This window comes from Aethalodelphis obliquidens, unplaced genomic scaffold (genome assembly GCF_003676395.1).
Source record: "Aethalodelphis obliquidens isolate GAN/ISIS:26980383/991018 unplaced genomic scaffold, ASM367639v1 scaffold37, whole genome shotgun sequence".
Classification (NCBI taxonomy): Eukaryota; Metazoa; Chordata; class Mammalia; order Artiodactyla; family Delphinidae; genus Aethalodelphis; species Aethalodelphis obliquidens.
In genome coordinates this window covers 1236560-1252341 of record NW_020837981.1, presented here as the reverse complement: position 1 = coordinate 1252341, position 15782 = coordinate 1236560, and the positions used below count along the sequence as shown (strand labels likewise).

The 15782-nt window shown below is 49.2% G+C and overlaps 1 protein-coding gene and 1 non-coding gene across 3 annotated transcripts in view; both read right to left on the bottom strand.

Moving 5' to 3' along the window:
• The window catches only part of GRID1 (glutamate ionotropic receptor delta type subunit 1), a 678670-nt gene that overhangs the window by 428001 nt on the left and 234887 nt on the right, over window positions 1-15782 (bottom strand). The window lies entirely within an intron of this gene.
• TRNAA-CGC (transfer RNA alanine (anticodon CGC)) lies at window positions 10270-10342 on the bottom strand. Its single transcript has one exon. It is a non-coding gene; the product is annotated as a tRNA-Ala (tRNA).

Genomic DNA, 15782 nt, shown 5'->3' with positions numbered 1-15782 from the left:
ACATTAAATGAAAAAAGTTAGTTTCATAGGCTACATGTTATATAATTCCATTTATATAATATTCTTGAAATGACAAATTACAGAAATGGAGAACAGATTACTGGTTGCTAGGGGTTCCGGAGGGGTGAGGTATGAGAGAGGTGGACGTAGATATAAAAGGCAACATGAGGAATCCTTGTGGTGACAGAAATGTCCTGTATCTTGACTGTATTGATGTTAATATCCTGGTTATGATATTGTATTATAATTTTGCAAGACTTTACCACTGGGGGAAGCTGGATAAAGTTACATTGGGTCTCTGAATTATTCATTACATCTGCAAGTAATGTAAATCTCTACTTATCTCAAAATAAAAAGTTTAATTTAAAAAAACCTGAGGGCAGAGAAAAGTCCAGCATTCAGGATGCCAACCAGCATCTCCAAAGGTCACTTGCATGAGTTCCAGAAACTGCAGACACAAGTAGCCCAGTTCCTGAACCTGAGTAGCTCATGGCACTGGAGGAAGAGAGAACAGGAGCTGGGTTATCCTCCCAGAAGACCACTTCTGTGAGGCACCCGGAGGGCAACAGAGATGCTCCATGGCATCCCATTATGGCCACTGTCCTTTGCTGTCCATCACAGCACCCTGCCTTGAGAGGCTGGGACCATGAAAGGGAGATGATGGCAGAACCACCCAGTTCCAATGGCACAGCTCTGGATCATGAAAACACTGGCTGGATAATGACAGTGAGGCTGGGTCACTCTGGAAGGTACCTTCTAGGCCAGCCCTAGACTCTGAACATGCCAAGCTGAAAGGGTGCCAAGCAAGCCTCTTGTCTAGGGTACATTCCCTAGGTTTACAAGATATTCTGGGGGAAAGTATTCAGTGGTCAGATTAGCTTGGGAACTGTTGCATTTTGCATGCCCTTCTTGACAATTCGTAGTGCACACTAGCATGCTGAAGGCACTGAAAAGTCCTACCATAAACAATCTGCCAACATTTCATAGTTTGATTGGCCAGAGAAATCTATTGTCATGCAACTTCCTTTTTGATTACAAAAAGCATGCTTTTAAAAATGATGATCTACTCCTAACTTCCACTAGATTCAAGAGACCCAAAGAATGGTTGCTGGCCTCTGCTTGGACACATGTGGCAGTGAGGAGCTCACCACCTCACTAAGCAGTCCCTTCTACCAGGGGACAATACAAGTGGCCATGGTTCAAAGAGCAAAGGCTCTAGGGAAATGCAATCATGTACCTGAATTTGGCTATGGGGCCTTGGGCAAATTATATAAATGCTTTATTTCCCCATCTGTAAACTGGAGCTAATAATGTCTGCTTCACACGGTGGCTATGAGGATTACTTAATTACAACAATAACGATAATGTCAACCTTTGTTGGATCACTTACTATGGGCCCAATACTGCACTCAGTGGTCTCCACCACCCTAAAAGCAGACATCTCCATCATAAGAGGATGAAGCAGACGCTCAGAGATGGTGAGGAGCTCCCCAGCATTACCATCAGCACTGGTAGGTGGTTCTACTGGAATCTAAACCCAGACCCAGCCAGTACCAATGTCTGCTCTCTTAAACAGGGCAAATGCAAAGCACCCATCACACAGTGGATTCTCGGCAAACATTTTGTCCCTCCTAACTTACTAAAGCCCTTTTAAGAATGCAGTGCCTGGATTTAAGCTTTGCACCTGGGTGTCCCCTGGTTACCCCAATGACACCAGGGCTCTCACTGGTTAATGGTGCCTCAACCCCACTGAGCCTCTGTGCAGCCTCTCATGGCCACCACCAGGAAGCCTGGGTTGCCTGACCCACACCAGCCTTTGTCCCATGATGTGGAGCTCACAAAAGCAGTTGTCCTCATGCTCCAGAAATCAAAGGGCCAGTTTGAGACTATAAAAAATAGTGCCAAATGAACAGTCCAGTAGATCTTTCTTTGTGGAAGTACGGCTTAATCAGTGCAGGCTGCTATAACAAAATCACATAAACTGGGTGCCTTAAACAACAAACATTTATTTCTCTTTATTAGTTCTGGAGGCTAGGAAGTGCAAGATCAGGGTGCCAGCAGTTGCTGATGAGGGCTCTCTTCCCGGTTTGTAGAGGGCTTCCTTCTTGCTATACCCTCACATGGCAAAAGAGGGAACTCTGATCACTTCCTCTTCTTCTAAGAACACTAATCCCATCAAGGGGCTCCACCCTCATGACCTCATCTCAACCTAATTATCTCCCCACCTCCAAATACCACAACATTCGGGTTAAGACTTCAACACATGATGGGGTGTGGGGGACAGATACAAACATTCAGTCCATAGCAGAGTGTTTCTGAAGGGAGCATTCCCAGGAGTGAAGTCAACAGGGATGAGAATTTTGTATTATAATAGACATTGCTAAATATTTTTTACCAATTTACCCTCTTGCCAACAGTTTGTGAAAGGGAACATTGGCCTACAACTACTTTATAGAAATAGAAAAATGTCCAAGATATATTGCTAAATTAAAAAAAAACAAGCAGGGCTTCCCTGGTGGCGCAGTGGTTGAGAGTCCGCCTGCCGATGCAGGGGACACGGGCTCATGCCCCAGTCCAGGAAGATCCCACATGCCGCGGAGCGGCTGGGCCCGTGAGCCATGGCCGCTGAGCCTGCGCATCCGGAGCCTGTGCTCCGCAACAGGAGAGGCCACAGCAGGGAGAGGCCCGCGTACCGCCAAAAAAAAAAAAAAAACAAGCAAATGCATACTATGACCCAGCCTTAAAAAAAAAAAAAGAATATGCTATAATTACATGACAATATATATGTGGAGAAAGATGGGCAGATACACACTGAATCCTTGATGGTGATTATCTTTGAAGGGTGGGAAACAAGACTTGTTCACTTTTAATTATGTAGGGATTGATCATGGTTGAAGTTGATACAACTGTCTCTTAAGTTTGTAAGCAGAAGAAAAATACTCAAGGCACTTTTCAAGAACAAGAGAAAGTGATAAGGAGCTAAACGTGAAACAAAACAAACAAAAAATTCCAGATATGAAGAAAATGCAATCGAGCAGCAATTTTCCAGCGTGGCTTATCATCAGAAACCATCTCTTTCTTTTCAACAGAATGAATTTAGATGAAAATATTACATGCGAGAGCAGTTTCTTGACCCAGCTTTGCTGACCACGGCACCTCTATTCCGGCAGCATCCAGGTCTCCACTCACACCCCCATGTCAATGTAGTTACTAGACTACTGTCCCCGTATGAAAGAAGTGCATGCTTACTATTAAAACTATGATTTTTAAAGCACCCATATTCATCCCACCCTCAATCATAGATACCGTTTCTGTTTAACTTCCTTCCAGATTTAGTTCTATGCAAAGATCCCCGGGATCTCTTACATAGTTATAACATGATGATGTGTACAATCCTGTGGCTTGCTTTTCCCCTCATAGTTTGTGCGTTCACCTCACGCAAGTGGGCAAACATTCGTGGAACGATACTCGATCACTTGGCTATTCCATAGTCTCCTTAACCACTCGCCTGACGCTGGCTCTTTAGATTGTCACAATTTTTTATTCAGCTGTTTTGAACTACATTGTGCAGAAAGCTTTCTGTGTAATTAGGATAATCCCTTAGGAGAGATTCCTAGAAATGGAATTACCAAGTAAAGGGTTTAAACATTTTTATGGTTCCAGATACTCATTACTAAATTATCTTCCAGAAAGTCTTCACCAGTATACAGTAGAAAAGGCAAGCGTTCATTTTACCAAGGCTCACCAGCACTGGGTATCCTTTAATTGAGTGGTGAAGAATGGCATCCTGTCTTAATTTGCTTTGCTTTGATTACAGCTGAGGTTTTAGTGATTTTCCATATGTTTGTTAACAAGATGCATTTCCTCTTGTGATTTTTTTTTTTTTTTTTTTTTTTGCGATACGCGGGCCTCTCACTGTTGTGGCCTCTCCCGTTGCGGAGCACAGGCTCAGCGGCCATGGTTCATGGGCCTAGCCGCTCCGCCGCATGTAGGATCTTCCCGGACCGGGGCATGAGCCCGTGTCGCCTGCATCGGCAGGCGGACTCCCAACCACTGCGCCACCAGGGAAGCCCTCCTCTTGTGATTTGTTTGATCGTGCTCTTTGCACATTTATCCACTGAGAATGATCAGTATCATATTTAAGTTTCCCTAAGCCCTCTCTGTCACCCTTGTGCTATGACTCCCCTATTTGTTGACTGCCTTTGGTGCCCACTTGAAATAACACTAGTTATGAAATTTTAGATCTATAGAGCCCTCATCACAAGCAACCTCTGGCTTGATTTTCACAACAGTCCTATTTGTAGGACCGATGGGATTTGTAATCCCCATCTTACAGAGCAGAAAGGAGAGATCCAATGTGATTAGATTTCCAGGGCTACATGACCACTAGGTACCAGGGCTGGGACTAGAATGTGTCCTTCAATCTCAGGAGGCAAGATAGTGCAAAGGTTATGAGTCCAGGTATGTAAACCAGCTCTACCCTGTCCATCTGTACCGCCTTGAATGGGCAGACCTCTCCAAGCCCCAGGAATGACAGCAGCGATTTCCTCCCGGGGCAGGTGAGGGGGCAGATGAGATGATAGATGCGCAAAGCTGAGCACAGTGCCTGGCTCACTGTAACTGCTCCATAAATCATTAATGCCATAAACACTTGCTGATGCCTTTGGGCCACTCTCCTGGGCCCTGGGAATGCACCAAGGGAATGCAGAAGTTCAGAGTCTGGCAGGGAAAATAGACAGACTGCCAATCCACATGGAAGGCCTCAGACGCATGTACAAGGCACTGAGGGGGCATGACCCAGATGCCTTGTCCCCTCACCAAGACAGAATCCATCACTCAAGGTCAAATTCAACATTCTGATCTTTCTCGTTTGGGCAGTCTGGCTCTTTCAGCCCAGTGTCATCCATGAGGGGTCATCCAACCAAACAGAATGACTCTCATAAATTTTCCCACCTCCGGGCTTCCCTGGTGGCGCAGTGGTTGAGAGTCCGCCTGCCGATGCAGGGGACACGGGTTCGTGCCCCGGTCCGGGAAGATCCCACATGCCGCGGAGCGGCCGGGCCCGTGAGCCATGGCCGCCGAGCCTGCGCGACCGGAGCCTGTGCTCCGCAACGGGAGAGGCCACAACGGTGAGAGGCCCGTGTACCGCGAAAAAAAAAAAAAAGTTCCTATCTCCCATCCATCAAGCCCTCCCTCCATTTCTCTGCCCTCGGCAGGAGAAGCCTACGTTTTTCCTGAACATGTGCTTCTGTGATCTCTGCCCAGAGGCCCAGCCACCCATCCTCAGGGTCTGACCACTTCAGAGTCTGCAGAGAGCTGCCCTTCTGGGGTCTGAACAAACAGGGCTGGAGGTAGCACAGAACAGCCACTGGTGTCCCCGAGGCCCCACGCTGTGCCCGACTCCCGGGTTGCTGAGAGGGGTGCTTGGAACCCACCTTCAGCACCCTCATGGGACTGAGCTCTAATCTGGTCAGTTATTCTGACTCCACAGGGACTCCGGTGCAAGGAAAGAAGCCAGAGCGTAGAAACTGGCATGAAGGGAGGTGCAGAAGCAGCGCAGCACTGAGGAAGCCACATGAGCTCTCAGTTAAAGAGATCCTGGTTCACCAGATGACTCTGGGCAAGTGACAGTCTCTCCCTGCTTCAACACCTTATCTCTGAAGTCAGAATTCAAACAGATCTTGCTTCAAAGGTCAATCATGCAAATTATTGCAATCATGTATATAACTGAGTCCCCGACTCTCCCAACAGCATTCAGGCATTCAGAGTGATAAGAGTCGCCCATTACTGAGCACTTCCTGTGTGCAGTACTGTACTTCAAGCATGTCTCCTAAATTCATCTCACTACATTCTTAGCATAACCTCATTCAATCATTGAGGCATATATTTACTGGGCATTTTTCTAGGTGCTGGACATACAGTAGTGAATGAAACAGACACATGTCCCTCCTCTGGTGCAACTTACATTCCAGTGAGGAAAAGAGAAAATAAACAATAAATAAAATGTATATTAAGTTACAGGGTCATGAGTGTTTAGGAAAACAGTAAAGCAGAGAGGAAGGATAGCAAATGTCTAGCTGGTGGTTAAAATTTTAGGAGGTTGGTCAGGGAAGGCTTCCCTGGGAAGGTGACAGTGGCAGTTTGGATTACTGGTAATATTCACAGCCCTACTTGCTTTGGCAAGTGGGATGTTAACAGGACATAAGCTAAAGTTTCAAATATGCACATATAGGCACTTGTCTTATGCTTTGGCCATGGCCAAAGGAGAGCATCTTACGGATAGAGAGCTGCTCCTCTAAGCTCTGCCCCAGCCAAGATGCCAGGAAGCAAATCCACAGGTGGAAGAAAACCTACCCAGCCCAGCCTGGATGAGTCACCCCAGCCAGCCTGCAGGGGTGCATGAGAAGCTGAATGCCAGTGAAATGTGCTGGGTTGTTTGTTATGTAACATGATGTGGTCATATTGGTGACTGATAGAGAGACTTTGGGGTAAAGACCCTAAGGAAGGGGGAGGAGACTGTGTCAACTGTGCCAGGCAGAGAGAAAAAGAAGTGAAGAGATCATACCGGGAATATTCAAGGGACAGCAAGGACGCCTGGGTGGCTGCAATGGAGGGAACAAGAAAGAGGGCAGGAGGAAACGAGGTCAAAGAGATGATGCATGGCTGGATCACGTAAGACGTTAGACACAGGGTGACCGTACAATTTATCATCCAAACCAGAACATGTTTTTAAAATTGAACTATCATTTGCATATAGCAAAATATATTCCTTTTAGTGTACAATTCTGAGTTTGTTCATCTTAGACCATCGTGTAACCAACCCCCTATTGAAGATATAGAGTAGTTCCATCACCCACAAAAATTCCGTGGCCTCTTAGGGCCAATTCAGCTAGCGGCCCTGGCGAATACCGCTCAGTTTTCTGCCCTGTACTTTGGCCTGTTTCACAGCATCATTAAATGGAATCATGAGTATCAGGCCTTTTGAGTCTGGCTTCTTTCACTCAGCATATGCTTTTGAGAATCATCCCAAGTTTCTTTCTATGTGTGTCAGTATTTTGCTCCTTTTCAATGCTGAGTAATATTCCATTGTATGGATGTACCACAGTTTGTTATCCATTCACCACCTGAAGGACATATAGGTTGCTTCCAGTTTGGGCTATCATGAATAAAGCCACTACAAGCACCGGCATACAGCAAACTAGGACAATTCTGAGAGTGAATAATTCTTTGGGGCCAAAGGGTATAAATGGGGACCATTCCATGAAGATGGGGAAGTATGTTCACCTGACTTAGGTCAAGGTAGGGACTTTGGCTGTTCCCCTGGAAAGATGGGAAGCTATGGGAAGATTCTGAGCAGAGGAATGACGTGATCAGCTGCCATGTTAGCAGGATCATTCTGGCCACGGGGCCAAGGACAAAAGCAGGAAGGCCAATCACGAGGCTACTGTCATAATGATGGTGGGACAGACCAGGGAGGTGGCCGTGGCAGTGGTGAGGAGTAATCAGATTCCAGATACACCACAGGGAGAGCTGAAAGAATTGTTGATGGGTTAATTATGAGGTGTGAGAGAAAAACAACACCAAGATTTTTGACCCGAGCAAGTAAAGAAGGGTTGCTTCGCCCATTTTACAGAGGAGAACACTGCAGGCTTAGAACGGATAAGACATTTGCTCGTGACCACACATCAAGACAGCAGAGCCAGGACTGGTGTCCCAGCAGCCAGCTGCTTGGCGTCACCACACCATTTGCCTTATGTCAAAAGGAGGAAGCAAAAGTTCTCCTCCTAAGGAGAAATCGCATGTTGGGAGCCCTCCAGACACAATTCCATTCCGACAGCACAAATGTGCCCCCTCCAGGAGAGGCCCTGCCAGGGGTGAGTTGCCAAGAGGCCCCAAGGGAGGGAGCTGGATCTTCCCCTGGGCTGTTCGCAACCAGAATATGAAGCCTGGGGAAGGGCTGGGGAGCAGGGATACGAAGTGAGGACAGGCAAACAGTAGGGCCTGGGGGCCCTGACCACACCCCACACTCATCAGCCCACTGAGTCTGTGCATTGCAGGAGGATGGCTGAGCAAGACACAGTGTGGCGTTGGCTGCCACTCTGCTACCCGAGGTCGTCCACGGCAACCTGGTTCCTTCTGGGACTAGAGGTCCGAGCTGGCACTGAATTCCCTTTGGGGCCCAGGTGGGGGATTCTGGTTCCTTCAGTAGTTCTGTGTGAGCCTGTGACAGAGGCCACAGCTCCCTGCCTACCCACAGGCATCAGCTCAGGGCCTACAGCTAGATTCACAATTTGACCACGAAGGAGATTCTACCGCACCCCCAAACCGTGGGCTGCCATCCTGGCCCATGTGTCCGGGCTCCCAAGGGCAAGTGTCAGCCCCGGGAGCTGGGAGACCCTGTGGATGAGCAACGACACTGCAGACAGGAGCGGGAGGTAGGGGCAGGGCGGGGGGGCGCCCACTGCTGGTCAAGTGCCACCTTTCTGGTGGGTGGGGGGACAGGCCCCGCCCCTTCATTTCACTGTATCTCACATTCTGGCCCACGCAAAGTTCTTAAGAAAGGATATGCCCTGCAGCCCAAGGGTAGCAAAGCAGAAGGCAGAGTCACCCTGGTACACAGCCACCTCCTTCTACCTCAGCCATGCCACTGAGACAGAGAAAATCATTACTTAGCACTGCTGAGCCGAGCCCTGCACACTGGGAAATAAATCAGCCATCCAACGACAGATGCTAGACGGACACATCCCTCAGTGTTCCCACTCACCATCTCTAGACGTCTATCACAAATTGCTCATCTCAAACGTCAGAAGGACAGCTCCCTCTGCCGTCCTTCCCTCGTAAGTACCACTCCTGGTGTGGCCCTCAGAGTCTATTCCAACTACACAGACACACACACACACACACACACACACACACACACACACGCACGCACACTTCAGTCTGCGCAGAGGTAGGTGGGGCCCCCTTCCACTAGGTAAGGCACCATCCCACTGCCTACCTCACTCTTTTCAAGATCACAGAGTTGACAAAAGCAGGGTCTTGGAGACACATGGACCAGGGTTCACATCCCAAACCTGTCACTCTCTGGCTGTGAACTTGGTGCGGGTCACTTAATCCCCAAGCCTCAGCTTCCTCACCTGTAAGATGTCTCGAGCTATGAGAAATAAATGCGCTCATGTGTAAATGTGCCCAGTAGATAGGAAGACCTCAGTCCTCTTGAAAAGCTACCAGGTAGCCTAGCTCAGAACCTGGGGTGTACCTGCAGGCTATGCCCATCCCACACCTGCAAACCTCCTCAGCACTGTGGGGAAGGCCTTAGCAAGTGCAAGGGTGTTGAGGCCTCTCACATCTGTATCCTTTAACCTATGAAGGGCACAGCTCACAACCACTTGCTTGGCCAGGGGCCTGGAGTCCCCTCCCAGGGTACAGGTCCCTGCTACAAGGACAGCCCAGACAAGGGTATGCCCACCATGTGCAATGTGTCCCAAGGCCCAAGGTTCAGCCTTAGCTGGCGGCAGACAGGCAGATAGGGAGGACCAGAGAACAGCTCATGCCATACATCTGAGGGAATCCTCAGCAGACTTAATGCCAAGAGCCATCCATGCTTCCTCTGATGGGACCCAGCCTATCCCCCACCCCAGCCCCCCAAAACAGAGGGGCTCTGACTCTGCCCCTTCAGTTTCAGACACACGCCTGCACCCAAGTTCCCACCATACTCAGATTCGGCTGAAATTCAGCCCCGATGCCTTGCTCCCATGACCCTCCAGAGCCCGACGATGTGCATTGGGCCTTTCCACGCAGCTGGCGGTCAGACAGCACACTGGAAGGCAGGTCCAGGGCCATGAGGCAGGGAGGACAGGAGGGCAAAGGCCGCAAGTGAGAACCAGGAAACCAGCAAGACCTACAGCCGGGGGCAGGGCTCTGGCGAGTCCCGGGCCCCCATGCACCTCCACTTGCTGCTGAGATGAATTTACCTGATGCATCAATCCAACCCACTTCTGACTTCATGATTTATTCACGTAATTACACCTGAGTTTTAAAAAATACTGATTTACAGCTGCTCTAACATCTGGATAAGGATATCACTGCATTCCTTCCCAGGAAGTTGAGGAGCACTTTGAATTTAACGGGCTACGTTATTTTTTGTTTTTTGGGTTTTAAAAAATTATTTATTTATTTATTTGGGCTGCGCCGGGTCTTCATTGCGGCATGCGGGATCCTTAATTGTGCGTGCACACTCCTCAGTTGCGGCATGCATGTGGGATCCAGTTCCCCAACCAGGGATCGAACCCAGGACCCCTGCATTGCGAGTGCAGAGTCTTAGCCACTGGACCACCAGGGAAGTCCCTGGGCTGTGTTTTTACAAAAAGTGTTCCCCTTCTTCAAATACCTGGGAAGAAAGCTGAATGATACGGGCACTGGGGTAGCTTTCATTTGCTCAAGGGGACAATGAGGGAAGGGAAGGTCACTTCCAAGTCACGGTTATTTCCCAGGGGGGCACAGTGTGTGCCCATTGTCCAGGTGAGAAAACTGAGACCCAGAGGTATTGACGGCTCGGCCCAAGGCCCGAGTTACATAGTGCAGAGTTGATCAGGAGCACGTCCTTGCTACCGCCCGCAGCCTTGTTTGCCTCACCACACCATGCTGTCTTCCAAGAACATTACAGATTTGCTCACTGTTCTTGCCTCCCGCTGCCTGCACTCTATTCTCAAGCTTGAGATATACCCTTCTTAGGCGCACAGCTAGAGTATGTTGAGAACATTTTTCTTCAAGGAAAGCAGAGCACGAGGGGCCAGCTGCCCCTTACCAGTGGTATATGTCCTTGGCATATAGAGCCCTCATTCCCTATTCAGCAAGCACTCAGTAAGACCGCTTTGCATGCCAGGCCCCAGGCTGGCACTATGGGGGGAAAGGTGGCCATACCACCCTCTGTAGCACAGATTAGAATCTAGTGGGCAAGATTGACATTAGTCAAATAATTATGTGATAGATATATCGCCGCAGAGTGAAACATGCACTCTGCAGGAAAAGCCCAGGGCGCCATGTGCATATCTAATAGACCTGGGTATGGCAGGGCACCAAGGAAAAGCTGCCCCGAGAAGCAGTGACTGGGCTGAAATGGAAAGGATGATAGGAGTTAGTGAGGTGTGCAAAGTGGGCACAAGAGCAGCAGGGGCTACTCCAGGGAGAGGAAGCCAGCGTGAGAAGATTCTGGAAAGGCGAGTTTTCTCATTTGTAAAAGGAGGGCGATGATACCACCACAGGGCATGGTAGCCAAGACCGAGATGATGCCATTCAGGAGACTGGCACCCTCTTTTGACCCTGGAAATTTCCCATCAGCAACAATCCAAGGAGGAAAATAAAACCTGACACATGAAGATTTTCAATGAAACACTGTCCAAAAGAACTGACTGAAGAATTGGAAAAAGTTACAATGTTCAATAACAGGAAACATTAGGTAGGTTATGGAACATCAATTCTTTATCTCAATGCAATCATTTAAAATGATCATTAGGAGGTCTTTGCAACAACACAGCAAATGTTTATGCCAGGATGTTAGCTCAAAAAAAAAAAAAAAGCAGAACACAAAATTGCCTCTAGATTATGAGTGACTCTTTATGAAATTCGTGTGCACGTGGTTAGAGAAGAATACAGAAAATGAAAAAGGGGACTGGGCTAGGCAGTAAGGTTATGAAATTCATCCTGATACTGTCAGAATGCCTTAAAAATAAGCAAAATAGGTGTTAGACTAAGAAGAAGGACTTGCATTCAGGTGTGAGAATGGGAAGACGGACCTGCCTTCAGGAATGGGGATGGGAGGAGGGAGACTTAAGTTCCAGTTCTATTCCTGGGTGGCACAGTTGGGCCAAGTCCTTCACCTCTCTGATTCCTGCTCAGTGAGATGAGGGTGGGGGTGTTTCAGTGAGGTTAAAGGACACGTCTAGGGAAGCACTGGAACAGGATGGAAAGTTCGAGTGGCAGAGTGGAGATGGAGCAGTTCTGCAGCTGGGCAAGCTCCAGGATGAGGTCGTAGGAGTCGTTTGCTAAGATGGATGGAGGAGCTTAGGAGAGGGGTGAGGTCAGAGAACCCAGACACCTGTGTGGGCTGAGGCCAAACCTGCCTACATAAAACCCGAAGTAGACGCAAATGGATTACTGCACTACAGGCCCAGGAACAGGTTTTCACTGTGCAGACACAGCAGGAACATTGAGGACTTGAACCCAGATGTTACTGCTGGTGCTGTCTCACTGAGTATGACTCTTATTGCCTCAGGTAGCCCCCAACACTGGTGGTGATGCTGCCAGGGGCTTACAGGCCGTCAGCCTGCAGTTACCACTCCTCCAGTCTGCTGGGCATCTCCTTCCTCCAAGCAGCCAAGACACCAAACTTCAAGGGCGTGTCCATGAGCTTCCAGAGGGGCCCCGAGCAGCTCACCACCTACCTGCATCCTCTCCAGGGCCTCACATTCCCCCTGCGTGCTTGCTGCTCTGAAAGGGAACCCAGGAGTGGGCTGCAGCAGCCCAAAGAGCTATTCTGCCCAAGAGCGCTGACAGCAGAAGTGTGTCATGATAAGGTCCACAGCTACCATGACCACGATCTGAAAGGTGTCCCTTGAAAGCGTCCAACATACAAGCAGCGCAAGTGTTAGAAGCAAATCCTGCGCCAGGCTGCCAGCCCAAACCCTAGCCAGGTTAGGAATCATGTCAGTTTTTCCAAATAAAATGGAAATACACTTTGCTTACATCTCTACCTTATACGATCGAGGGGATTCAATGAGACAAGACACAGAAAGTGCTCAGAAAGTGCCTGGCCTGTGGTAAGCCTCCACAAGTATTAGCTGTTATTATTACTGCCTGCTTGGAATGGAGCAGTTATCCATCTGTTGTCCTCCGGCACTGGAAACTTCCATGAGAAAAGGCGTGTACACACACACACATCTGCGTGCACACACACGCACGGGTGATGTTTGGGAGCCCAGCTCCATCTCTGTCTAGGAGCAGAACCCCTGGGGTAGGGGGGAGTAGTGCCAGCCCTCACACCCCACCACCTGTACCAGACGCCCTCTGCTTTTCTCCACAGAGTTATTTACATTTTCTCATTTGTCTTTCTTCTGCTCTTTCTGATTTCCCACATTCTTTGATTTGTCTGTCCTGTGTTCAACAGGGGAGGTCTTTGATCACTTTCCTAATTCCGTCAGCACCTTTTGGAAGAGGCCCACGCGTCAGAGGGCCCACGGGTGCCTGTGAGTCTGGCAGTTTTTGTGTTTGATCACTCGGTCTCCTGAGTTATTTCAGGGCAGCCCTTGCCTCAGCTGGCTTTCATCCATCCCCACCCTGGCCCGCTTCCCTCTGGGAGCCCGTTCCCTCCCTGCACACCATCATCTGAGTTTGCTCCTCTCCCAAGCCCTGAACGCCAGCCCAAGTTCAAAATTCCAAACATTCATTCCACTTCCCCTTCATTGCCCTTTGCTTCTGCTTTTCTCCTGACCCTTTTTCTAAGCAAACACTCTTCCAGACATGGTTAGAGACTGAATATCTATCACGACATGCATTTGCCTTCCTGTGTATCTTGCTTTAAGGTGTCTTCCCTCATCTGTAAGTCAAAACAGCCATTCTCTAAATTCCAGCAAGGCCTCTGCTTAGCAGCTAAGCAGTGAACGAAGGGGAAAAGGAGCAAATTGAAGTGCACAGAGAAAGAGAAACTACATGCTCAGGGATGATCACTCCCCCCAGTGCTGCCAGGCTTGAGCACGGCTCACAAAGCTCTCAGCAAAGGGCTTGGGTGCCCAACACACAGAGCCCCACTGACCTGCCCCAGGGTAGGGGCCTCTGTCATCAGGCCCAGGGGCCATGGCCACCCTCGAGGTCACAGTGGCCAAGCCATGCCAACTCCCTCGCACACACAACTCCACAGAAGAACGGCAGTGTCCACTACTCTGTGTCCCAATGCCAGATGTCCCTTCAGCCCCAGCTGCAAGCAGTTAAGGCCTGGACATCCTACGATGGTCCCACCCAGATGTTCATCAGATCACCTAAGCATCTGATGGACTGGTCACAACCCTACAGCTCCCTCCGAATTGATCCAGGGTGGGGTCTGGGCCTCAAAGCTGTCTGAAAGCTCCCTAGATGCCTCTATTGTACAGGCCGGGGTGAGACCACTGCATTGAGAGCTGGGACGCAGGAGCCAGGCGGCTGGGATCCAAACCCTGCTTCCACAATCCACCTCCAGCAAGTTACCCCCACCTCACTAGGCCTCGGTGTCCTCAGTTATAAAAGGGAGAATCAAAATAGCACTGCTGGTATATAAAGTAGAAAAGGCATGTGAAGAGCCCAGCACAAGGTCGGCGCTCAATAAACACTAAGTACTCCCGTCTTTCTTTCATCCCGGGGTCATCCCATCCCAATTCTCTCCCTGGCCACCAGGAGGCTTCTGCAAAGGGCTTTTCAGAGGGAAATGGAAAGGCCCCTGGGTCTGTCTCTGGGGTTGGGCTGACTGCCCCAGGCAGTAGGGAAGATGGTGTGGGTCACAGTGCTTGTCACAGGACTACTGAAGCACCCCACTAGAGCAACCAGCTACTGGGAAGGAGGACAGCATTCCTAGAGAGAACAAGGGGTAGGCGGGGCACTAGGGGGACTGCCAGTCGCTACCACCCACAAGCCCAGGGTTCAGGGCAATTCTCCTCAGGCCACTGTTGGACAGGTATTCCAGGACCAGGCTCTCATGGCTCATTCTTCCTCCCTCTCCCGAGCTGACACTCATATTTTTCATCTGAACAAGACTCTGAAAGAGTCAGCCAGATGGGGTGGGCACCTCAATAGCCCCAGAAGACCCTCAGACTCCGAGCGTCCGTGTGTGTCAACTTAAATGAAGGATCAACGTTAATAATCAGGTTTAACAACCAAATAAAATTCTTCATTCATTCATTCGCTTACTCAGTAAACTGCAACTGTCCAGTTGTTGTCCTCTGGCGATGGAAACTTCCACTACTCCTGTACCAGGCATAATGCTGGATGTGGGGAATGCAGAAACAAATACAGTCCACTGTATCAGTAAGCTCTTGCCATAATAATGCCACGTAACAAACCACCCAAACTTCAGCGGCTCCAATAAAGATGTTAAAAAATAAAAATAAAAAACTCAGTGGCTAAAACCAACCGTGATATATTTTTACAGATGTGTGGGTTGGTTGGGGCAGATCTTTTTCTCACTGCAGGCTTGTGGGTCAGTCAGCTCAGTGGCTGTGATCTGACCCTTATGTTTCTCATCCCCCTGGGACTAGTGGATTACCCAGGGCTTATTCCTTCTCTTCTTAAAGGTGAAGGTGGTAGCAACTCAGGAGGAGAGGTGGAAACATCCTACATCTCTTGTACCCGGGCTCAGAACTAGCACCTTGTCAGCCCTGCTAACATGCTGTTGGCCAAAGCAAGACACATGGCCAAACCAAGCCAAAGCATGAGAAAGCACACTCCACCCACCATGAGGCCACAGCAAGGGCGTGATGAAGAATTGGGGGTAACTATTCAACTGGCCACACCCAGCCTCTGCCCTTCAAGAGTTCCTCCTGGCCAGCACAGGGAGTGCAATGTATCAAGAATAATTGCAGCACGATGTGTTTTTGCCCCAGTCACTGGGGCCATTTGGGAGCCAGAGTCTTTTCTAGCCAGAAGGGAACGTCCCCTCTCTCATTCCCCCTACATACATGTCCCGTAAATTAGGCCCAGCAGTTTTTACCCCGTTTGACATGTGGGGAAGAGGCAACTTAGAGGGATAAAGGGGCTTG